This window comes from Schistosoma haematobium, chromosome 1 (genome assembly GCF_000699445.3).
Source record: "Schistosoma haematobium chromosome 1, whole genome shotgun sequence".
NCBI lineage: Eukaryota > Metazoa > Platyhelminthes > Trematoda > Strigeidida > Schistosomatidae > Schistosoma > Schistosoma haematobium.
The window spans coordinates 53,333,670-53,345,464 of record NC_067196.1 but is presented as its reverse complement, the minus strand read 5'-3'; positions in this window follow the sequence as shown (position 1 = coordinate 53,345,464).

The following is an 11,795-nucleotide window of genomic DNA, read 5'->3' as shown; positions in this document are numbered from 1 at the left end:
TTGAATACAATCTGTCACATCAACCGTTACTCAGATATACTTTCACCTCTCTTTACTCACAACTTTTGATTGTCATCAATATCCTTGTACAAGACTTTCCGGAATGTAAGTATGAGAAACACTGAGATTCTGCTACCCTTCTAAATCATAGGGATTCTTGAGCCTTCTTTTGAAGGATTCAGTAGGGAGTGATTGTAGTAACTACTGATTTAAGCCTCAAATACGTTTACACGTACTGTCATGTGAGGTTATCTGTTTCCCATGGTAAAATGGTAACTTGTTACGTTCAGTTTACTACCTAAGTGGGTAAATGAAGGGAACTACAAGCAATACAACATGCTGAGATCATATTCTCTTGTAAAACCGGTGAAACGTCTTTCGGTTCTAGCCAGATTACCCGGCGGGCGCTTCATATAATATTGAGCAGTTTGTTAGTCCTCTTCAACATCAGAGACAGCCGACGTGCGTCAATCGACTGCACACTGTGGACAGACACATGCGAAAGTGGTTGCAATTTGTTTTTTGCACTTATTCTTACTAATTCAGTTCTGTAGAAACAGTATCTTTTTACTGTATAGTCTTCAAATCGGTAATAGTACCTGAATACGACAAAATGGTTATTCATATTACGCATTAATCGAAAAGTGTAAATCCGACATGAGCTGAGGTGAAGCTGTTGTTGTCTACATCGAGAAGCCCTGTGATCATCCACACAGATTTCCTGCAGTGATGTTCTACATCTCCAACACTTCTGTAGTGTGAAGATAGCAGGCTTAAAGCTTCTAGGAACTATGAGAAATAAGAATGAAAGTAGAACATACCTCCTCAGCATCAGGGTGTGAATGTCAGTTGAAATTGTAGTCATAATCAGAAGCATACTGAAAAATCGCAACTTCAGTTTGTGTAGAAATTAGATGGAACTGGTGATATTCCACAGGAAGTCAGCCTTGTAACTACTATGCGACACCCATGGTTATCTTTTACACACTATTTGTTGAAGAAGTACAAGTTGAGTGGAGACGAGCTTTAAACACGTTACAATCGGATTGTCGTCATTTACATCTCTCGATGGCGTAACAAGCCCGTAGAAACTGAAGAGAGCACGAAGGTGTCGTTCAAGGTATTCGGCAATGGATCCGTACGGAACGAAGTCTACCGGTGGCAAGTCAGTTACTAGAGCATGTTTACTATGTAATGATATAAGAGTTTCGACTTAGAATTTAATACATAACTATTCAACTCCGCCTTAAGCTCTTCTAAGGCTTCTGATTTTCTCAAACATGGGTGAAGGAGGAGAGTTGAACAGGAAGTTAACCACCACATTCTATGAAAACAGCCTTACTAAAAAGCGCCAACCAGATTAAACAAATCAAAACATTTTTAACTCCGACTTGGAAGTTGAGGGACCTCTGTTGAGGAGGATTATGACACCTCATGGTGAGAGCCGAGATTCTTTGAAATTCACCAGGTCGACGCCCCCTATAACAAACAGAGCAAAAATTAATATATGCACATGGAATGTCCAGACAGTTTGGAAGACCGGAATACAATGGACAACTTGCATGCAACTAGACGACAAACATCTTTCAAAATTTTGAAATGATAAATGTGCGAACATGAATATCGGTAGAAACGTTAGTTTTTGCTGGATGAGTAAGAAACATAGATGATTTAATGTGTTGTAGTGAATAAATCCCCGAAACCAATAATCCTGTAAGGCTTCCGCATTTGGTCCTGACCTCATTAGTTTTAAATGACACATCTAGCTGGAGACGCTGTCACGTATCCGCACCAGATTACGAGTGGGTATGTCGTGCTACACATCCGTTTCAACCATTAGCCAGATTAGACAAAACGTTCATTCGACATACCGATAAAATTCAAAATAAATCTTCAAACTCCTTCATTCCTGACTTCTGATTTCACTGGGTTGATATATTTCGATTATAAAGGTGTTGCTGGTTAATACGTTGTCAAACTCCGAGTACTTGCACATCTTCAGCTGCATTCAACATAGTCATACTGGGATTAAGAAACAACACAAAAAATCGTGCAGGAAGTTTACACAACCAGTCTAAGCTGGGATTTGGGAGAAATACAATTATTCTAAATAAATGCTGTGAAAATTACGGAAGGCGGGTGATTAGGACGAGGTTACTGAAAGATTATCAAACTTAGTACATAGATTGTAAACGACTAACTGAGCGAAATGTGGTATTTATGCTAAATAATAACTCATTTGTATTTCATTCCCTGATTATTACGTATTCCAAGTACAATACGTTCGTTTATGATCATCTAGTTCTACCTGCCCTAAATTTCATTATTTCGGGAATTCCTAGTAAACACAAAACTTCGAATACGTCTAGTTATCATACCAAATCTACACTCGATTTCATTCAAATACATTTAAGACACACAAATCTAACCTCAAAACCATATTATTTACAATTTATGGCCTTGTTAATTAGATATAACACTTTTGTTATTGCCGGACAAGTTCAGCGTAGCTCAGCTATAAGCGAAAAATTCTTAACATAAATGCCATGATCCTTATAGAGCATAATTAAAGCACCATCAAAAGTAATTTCTTAACACGCTCCTTTCACTCACTGATGAAATATCTCACATGATACACTTTGTTTACATAACCATTTGCTTTGCGGGTATGATATAACTTCGGGTAATCAATGCGGTTGAAGAAACCAGATGATTTACGATATAGTGAGTTAATCACAAGTATCAAACATGAAGGTCATTTGGAGGGAATCATAAATGACTTGAAAGGCGAATGTGCGTCGTCGGCAAATAGATGGAATGGTTCAATAAGGAGTAGAAGTGTGAATATGTTTTAGTTAATATTCATGCCTATTATTTGGTAGCTCAATAGATTATAACTCTCAATCTTGTCTTTTGACTCAAGTGGTCGGTTTGGAGATGCCGATCATAAAGTAGGGAGGGCCTACTCGATTGAGATAAATTACTTGACGAGCCAGACAAAATTGAAGTCACACTTCGTAGCCAGAACATAACATGGATTAATTTCTCGTCCTTCCCAGGTAATATGGCTGGTTTGATGACCGTACAACGCAAAGGAGTTATTACAGAAGTGTGTATGTAAGAGTAGATATAATGAAGAGAGTGTGACCACCACATCATGGGCCAGCCCATGGTGTGCAAATAACTAATGCGCGTAGGCTGTTCTCGACCTTGAGAAGGATCAGCAAACTGTTCGACGCTCAGTGCTTATACTGCCAGATGGCTAGTGCCTAATGACATTCCTTGGCACTATAAAGGGTTAGTGTGTAGCACATCTTTTATCAGTATCAGATTTGGGATATCACATATCATGAAAGTTTGTACTTCTTTGCTTACGACGGAATATTGAATTATATTTGAATTGCTTGAATCGCTTCTTTTAGTCAAAAGAACCCGTAGTTTAATGGTTCAGGTTGCGGGATGACAACTAATCGTTACTGTTTCCATTTAGCTTTGAGTTGACCTCTACGTCCGGTGGCTTTCATCTTGATTTCCCTAGTTAAGATTTATTTTCTTGCTCGGTACGAAAGTACTATATTTTAACATGTAGCTAGCTCATATATCTAAACAATTTATTTACTTAGTGCTTCACAACTTGGTTGTATGAAGTTTCTACTGGTCGTTAACTGTAGTTTTTTGAGTAATTGAAATGCCTTATTGGTAGGAGACACTATTCAGTCTTTTACTTGATAGGTTACAAGATTAATGTTTATTATTAGTTAATCTACTTGATGTATTATTCACTTGACGGTGCAGACCTTGTTCAACAATCCTGTAACTGAATGGTATAATGAATATTCATTCGAGTATTTTGTCTCACGTTAATAATCGTTCCAAATAGTCAGTCAGTCAGCAACAACGTAAAACTTCGTACGTACGTACATCAGTTCGAGTTGCCACACCACCTTAACACAGAGATGCAGTTGTCGATTCAAATCCCGTAGTGGTAGAGGTAGCAAGAGTATAAGCAGTAATCGGGAAGATTAGGGTTTGGAGATGTTATTTAAAGAGTATAATACAGTGAAATAAATTTGGGAAGAGAAAAAAAAGACAAGGAGGAATAAGGAGATCAAAATTTGGGAGAACACAAAGAGTGTATGCACCTGCGCCATTGCAAACGATTTTGAGCCATGTCATTCAGGGTCTCTAACCATCGGTTGCTATCATCTCGTGGTCCCCAACCAGGTAGTCTACACCTACCAACATGATTCAGTCCAATTGTCAGTGACTTCATGGACTTGTGCCATGTTTTGGTCTGGGATTACGTCCAGTTCCCAAATTCTACCTAAGACCTCGGTTAATCTCATTGCTAATACTGGACCACCATCCTTAAAAATCTCAGGAGTAAACCTGTCAGGGCCTGCTGCTCTCCCTCGCTTCAGATTTCCTATGGCTTTTTCAACTTCGTAAAGGGACGGAGGACCTACACTAACTTGCTATTCAGGTTGACTGGAGATCGTGGGAAACCGAAGTGTGGCTGAAGGCCAGTTGAGCTGATCCCTAAAGTGTTCTGCCCATCGATCCAATCTCCTGGATTGAGAATGTATAATATGTCCATCTTTCTCTGAGAGTGTTTCACTAACGGTCGGGTTCCTAATTCCGGTTTCCTTAACAAGTTTGAACAATTGTCTGCTATTACCTATTGCCGCTGCCTTTTCCATCTCTCTTGCTTTTGCTAACCACCACTGTTCGCGATCATTGCGTAGACTTCTTGTCAGCTTGTGCTTAAGCTGACTCCGCTCTTCACTATGTTCAGAGTCAGGTGGAGTGAGTTTCCGAGCACCTATCAGTGCGATAGATGCTTCTGAGATCCAGTGTTTCTCCCTAACCTTCTGGTTTACCTTACTAGCAGATATCACTGCTGTTTCCACAGCTTTTCGGATATCATTCCATGCTGCACCGGGGTGGGCATCACCTATATGACTGCCTAACTGTTTTCCTAGTTGTTCCTGAAATATACTCTTATCTTGACTATCATTAAGTAGGCCCCTGAGAGGTTTCCTTGCAGCGTCTTTCCTACGTCCAGTAAGACGCAGACAGATACGCGCTCGTACTAGCACCTACCCTAACTTACTACAGGATTTCAATATTATCCACAGGAAATAATGAATGGCCAACATATCACTAGATGCTATGCAGAAGCACAAACTACAAAAAGTAGAAAGCTACAGTAGATTTGATCGTACGGGTCGATTGAAACACTACTAGCTGCATTGCTTAGATCCCTTATTTTGGAACTGTTTCGCATACTTATATTTATGCTTAAGCCATACCAAAAGTATTCGTATTCCTCAATCCTTTGTGGCGATTACGCGTTGAATGTCACTCAACCATTATAGAAAATGTTAGATTTTCTACGTATTACGTGCGATATTGTTATTTTTATGGTGAATCATGTTGAAAAACTTTGACGAGGCCACACACCCATAATACGGTCAAAGCTTTCACTGTAACTAAATAAAGTGTCGTGCAAAAAAATAAATCACGTTACAAATAATATGTACCTAAGAATCAGCAGAAGTATTCCCACCGAATCAGAAACAACGTTTTGTCTACAACAATCAGATTGTAGTGAAGGAGAACACAGGTGAAGACAACGGAATTATATTTAGCACAAAATTACAGAGTTACTTGGTAAAATAGAAAAACCATACTATAATACTTACTTTGCAAAATGTTCAATAATTGTCTCGAACTTCGTTGTTCTTGCATTTCCATACTAATTGCTTTCTATTCCTGCTCTTCCTTTCTTGATCTTCCCCATCTTCTGCCGCCAGACATTACATTCCTGATTTGTGTCATATACTACTTGTATAAATATAAGTAGCACGCACCACAAGGTTAGGCAACAGACGATTCCGGCATAATGTTAGAGAGCGCCAACAAGAGGCTTCTCCACTTCACAACTTTGAATTCAATAAGACAAGACCTCATTATAAACGGTCCGTCATAATATAGTAACAAAATGAAACACTGAAGACAAGTTCTCTGAGCTGGATGGTTTGGTCGTGGAGCTTTCATCGTTCTTCTGAACGACATCATCAGCACAAACTTCAGATAGAAGTGAAGTGTTCGAATTTCTCCATATGTGTTTCACAGCTTGTTCTGTGCACCTCGATGTTGATTGGTTCTTGTTGACCTTAAATAAACAATGATAAAGTTAAGGTCAACAAGAACCAATCAACATCGAGGTGCACAGAACAAGCTGTGAAACACATATGGAGAAATTCGAACACTTCACTTCTATCTGAAGTTTGTGCTGATGATGTCGTCCAGAAGAACGATGAAAGCTCCACGACCAAACCATCCAGCTCAGAGAACAAAACTCCATCAAAATCATCCACCTGAGCTACAAATCTTCTCCACTGAAGACAAGTCTTAGTCAAAGTGAAATAATAAATGTTTGATATGCGGAGTCTAAAGAATGTGAAAATATGAATAAAAAAGTCCTGAACAAACGTTTTCACCTACAAAAATAAACAAAATATCTCAAGAAATAACACTGCTATCAAACAAGACGTTTTATGAGTACAGATTTCGTTCCAACCTACGACAGAAGCCCTCTGATTGAGTAACGACACCTCTGCATACACTCATTCATAACTCAGCGTTCTGTCTGATGTCACTGGAGCGATGGGAAGGTGATACTAGACTTTTTTCATTTACACAAAGTGGAAGGCTGAGTAAACTGGCAGAACTTGCTCATTAGAGATGGCTAGTAGGAGCATCTAGAAGGAGCGTTTAAACAAGTTAGATCCTTTGACACTGCTATAGGAAATTCTATTCTTTCTACTACCAAAGACAAAAATATTAGTATCAGAAGGGGCTTTGTGAAGATTGTGGAAATTTCAATAGTTGATATCAAAAGTCAATTGAAGCTAGACCATCATGGAAAACCTGAAAGCACTGTACGGCCGTTTCGTCCTTCCAGTAATATTAAAAGTCCAATATGTATTGTATCAAACATGTAAAGCGGTTTTAGCTCACCGTTTCTTTGGATCGCCATCCACGTTTATTTACTTTATCTCTTGCGTCATGCAAGAAAGCCTGGCTTGCTATATCCATGGCGTGTAATATTTCCTTTTCCGGACGGGTCGCACTTCAGAAACGCGAACACAGAGCACTTACAAATGTGTTAATACAGTAGTGTGGACTTACTTCGAACCGTCGTGTCAAATTTGTACTTACTAATACCGAATTTACTGCTGGTTCCGTGCAAAGTGTAAGTGTTCGCCAGTTCTGGCGAAAGGAGGTATTGTAGACAAGCTTTCGCTGATTTTCGAGGATCGTCACATGGGAGCTCGTATAACCTTCCCATCTAACTAATTTAACTGTTGAATGTACCTGATACTTATCTACAATAATACCTACTGTCATCAACTCTTGTAACTCAGTTATAAGTGCTGCAGACATGTCGTTGAAATCAGATGGTTTTACTTCACCACCGTCGATCTCAACTATGAATACGTTACTAACTAATGGACCTGTTATGCAACCTAAGATCGGCCACAGCTGTTGGTTAGAGCTTTTGAACTAACTTAGTTCAACTGCAGCTTCAATTCGGTGAAACCGATTTGACGTAGCCAATTTTCGAAAATCCTCAGTACACTTGATTTCAATCCCAAATGTTAGTACGTTCCCGATTCCAGGATTTTAGGCTCCACATCGTTGCATCGACGTAGAACACCCCGGACGGATGTCGGGAGTTCAGGAATGCTCACGAAAAAGGTCGAGAATTTCGTCAGCCTTTTTAGCGGTTATGTCACCACCTTTCATCATCCCAATGACAATTCTGTCTACCTCTTCTTTCATTGAAAGATGAAGGGTTGGAGACATTTCTGAATTCACAGCACCTATAAATTGTTAACAAATAAAGCTATACTACCGCTGGCCGTAGTGTCAGAACATTGGACGTAACTACATGAAGCAGTGGCTATATCTGAGACAATCTTAGTACACTGCTCTGTAGCCGCGGTGGTCCCTACTTCCGTGACGACAACTGAATTGTCGTTCTCTTCGTCACTGGTCGTTAACTGATACTTTCTTATAAATTCAGCTTTCAACTTCAGCAACCTTCTTAATAGGTTGATCTGGGACAGCCCAGCAAACTCAAGTCTCTGGCGACTTGAGCCCGCATTTTAGTAATATTATCGAGCTGTAAATTATTATTCTGAAAGAGACAATTAACTTCAGTAAGACAACATAAACAGTAATCGAAGTTCTGAACAGTGCAGATAACTCACCTACATGTGAAGTGCGCTCTATTTAAAAGGACAGTGGTATTGTTTCTCGTTGAGTTAATTAACTGTTTTGATCGTAAATTACTCATCAAAACTACTGTTTACACTTTAATTGCATCTACCCCAGTTAGAGTGATATTGTATTGAGTGTTGATTTTGCTTTTGTGTATTTATTGCATCGAAGCATACTTAAATAAGTCGACCAATTGGTCGGCTTTTGCTTGATTTATTTAGTTAAGGTTTGAGAATCCTGTTTTTGTCACCGTCCTAGTTGATTTTCAAGATGGCTAGATCTGCACATAAATGTGGACAACCATATTGCTTATTTCCCGTGGAGGAAGGGATGCGATGTGATGAGTGTAATAATTGGTTCCATAAGATGTGCACCCGATTAAGCCCCACTGCATATAAAAGGTTCTCAAAGCCCAACTCTCATTGGCTTTGTAGTTTTTGTTGCTCGAGCAAAACATTACTTATCCAGGAAGCAGTTAGCCTCCTGATGTTGGCTAATAAGAAGGTTGATGAGGGCTGTACTAGCAACATTGGTACTGATGGCGAAGATTGCGTTAGTGTCGTGAGTGCTGTCACGGCGCAAGTCAGACATCTAACTGCGCAACCCGCTATTAAACCGTCTACCCCGAAACAATCAATGAGTGACACCTCATTAGATATTGGTGGACATGTTGCTACAGCAGCAACCGGTGATCCAGACAAAACAATTACTGTCCCAAGTAGTTCTAATGTAGATGCTACGACTGATGGAATATGGAGGACGCGGAAACGCAGAAGAGTAGGAAAGATAGCTAAAACTAATGACTGTTTACTTGATAAGTCCTTGGTGGACTCTCAGGCCAATCCGCCAAAGCTCCAAAGTAAAGCTTCGTTTAACACTGTTGCGAGTCACTCGCTCGACTCACAGGACTTTGTTACAATAAAAGCTAATCGTAAGATACCAGTAGTTAATAAACAGGATCTGTCGTCACGGTCGAAAGCTGTTAACACAATTTAAAAGGAACCTAAACCCCTTCCTAGTTTAATTATTTGGAATCTAGAGGAGTCGAAAGATAACCACCCTGCTAGAAGACATGCACATGACCTGCAGTTAGTGGAGTCTGTGGTAAGGAATGTACTACCTGAAGAAGTTTTAGGGGTACATATTACAAAAGTAATACGACTTGGTAAATGGGTTGGAGGCGAGACCCAACCAAGAAGAATCCTGAAGCTGGTTCTCGGGAGTTTCGAAGAAAGAGACATATTACTGAAAAACGCACCCAAACTCGTGACTCAAATATCCGTATTCGACCAGATTGGCCGCTTGAGGATCGAATCAAGTGTTAGAATGCTCTTACGGAGTTGAGGACTCGCAAATTAAACGGCGAAAACAACCTTACCATTAAGGGTTTCCGGGTAGTCAGGTCTTGGAAGCCAATGCTTCCGAGGCCTGTATGAGTAGAACGAATGATTCCCAAAACACCTCAAGTGTGTGCTACACGAACGCTCGTAGTCTTAGAAATAAAACGTCCGAGCTAAGTCTGATGGTGGATGAATTGGGTCCCGATATAATTGTTGTTACAGAAACTTGGTTCACCATAGATATAGAATGTTCTCCCATCATTGCAGGCTATATCTGTATTAGAAGTGATATAGTTTTAAGTCGCAAGGGGAGAGGGATAACGTTACTCGTTATGGATCACTTCCGTATACAATCAATCATATCTGAGGCTCGTGTTAGTGGTTCATGTGAGGTAGCATGTTGCAAGATTAGATCTAGAAATGGGTTGGTGACTATAGAGGGAATATACCGTAGTCTGTGTTGTCTTGCTGACGACTTCATCTTAAGACACATCTGTTCTTGGAGTATGGCAGAATGTTGTCTCATCATTGGGGACTTCAACGCACCGCATATCAACTGGATCGAGCTTACAGCCCCGTTATTCAGTGTGCACTTGTACAATGTATCGCAAAACCGACACATATTGACTTGAAACATGATCCGTTACTGCTGGACCTCGCCCTCACCCACCACTGTGAGGATGTCTTTGATGTTCAGCAGGTTCCTTCACTAGTGAGCAGTGATCATGTTGTACTTTACTTTAAGTTTAGGACACATGGTATGCAATTTGTATCTACTCCCCCTCGTCCCAATATCTGGCGAGCTAATTGAAACTGTGCTACCTCGACTGATTGGCCAGTCGACGCGGATGGATCGATCGAAGACGAATGGGATACGTTTAAGGCTACATTCGAGTCCGTGAGGTCGCCGTTTATCCCATGGTCAGCACGTAAGCTATCATATTGCCCTCCATGGATAAATAAGGAAACTCGGAGGCTGTTAAGGCGTAGGAAACTCTTCTGGGACTTATTCTTGTTGACAGGTCACTAATCATTTAAGCGTGGGTACCAACTACTTACGAACGACAGTTGGCATATGAATGCCGTACTTGTCCGAAACGACTGTTCTGATGTTAAACGGCAAATGAAACGTAGTGATGGTATTCCCCCGTTGCTGTTACACGAAAATTCAGAATTACTAGCTGAATCAAATCGAGTAAAAGCTGAGACTTTTTCAAACTATTTTAGCGAAGTGTACTCTATGTTTTCTGTAACAAATGCTTGTCCCACTCACACCGAGATACCAACCATTGAATCTGTACAGGTGACTGAGGAATCTGTCCCTCCGTTGATAACTAACCTCAAACCTTGTAAGATACCGGGCCCTGACGGGTTACATCCATGTCTGCTGTCATCTCTTGCGGACATTATTTCAAAACCGCTCGCGACACTCTTCAACATGTCTCTTCCACTCACTCAACGCCCTAGAGATTGGAAAGACGCTAAAGTCAGTCCTATATTTAAGGATGGTCAGAGACAGATCGTATCTAAATACCGGCCTGTCAGTATAACTAGCATTGTCGTTAAGTTACTTGAAAAGATAATTCGGGTTGGGTTGCTAAGCCACATAGATTTACACAATCTGTTAGCTCCTGAGCAACATGGATTTCGTAACAAGCGTTCATGCTTGACTAACTTGCTTATTGCGAGGAAGGATTGGACAGCAACCTTAGCTAAAGGTCTGTCTGTCGATGTGATATTCATAGATTTTGGCAAAGCATTTGACAAGGTTTCACACTCAGGTCTTATGCAGAAGCTCACGAGATTCGTAATAATAGATGCTGTGCAGGAGTGGATAGGAAACTTCTTATGTGACCGCAGACAGAGAGTGAGGGTCAATAGAAAGCCATCCGATTGGAAGCCGGTCAAAATTGGTGTACCTCAAGACGCCATATTAGGCCCTCTGCTCCTTCTACTTTAATGAGTTACCGCTGTTACTTAGGACATCGACATTATTGTTTGCGGATGATGTAAAAATCTGGAGAACGATAAAAGTGCGGCTGACCATTTGGATCTTCAGGCTGACTTAGACGATTTAGTTAGATGGGCTCGAGAGTGGGGCTTAGAAATCAATGCTAGGAAGAGTGTACTAATGCACATCGGTCACGGTAATAGTTACCATTA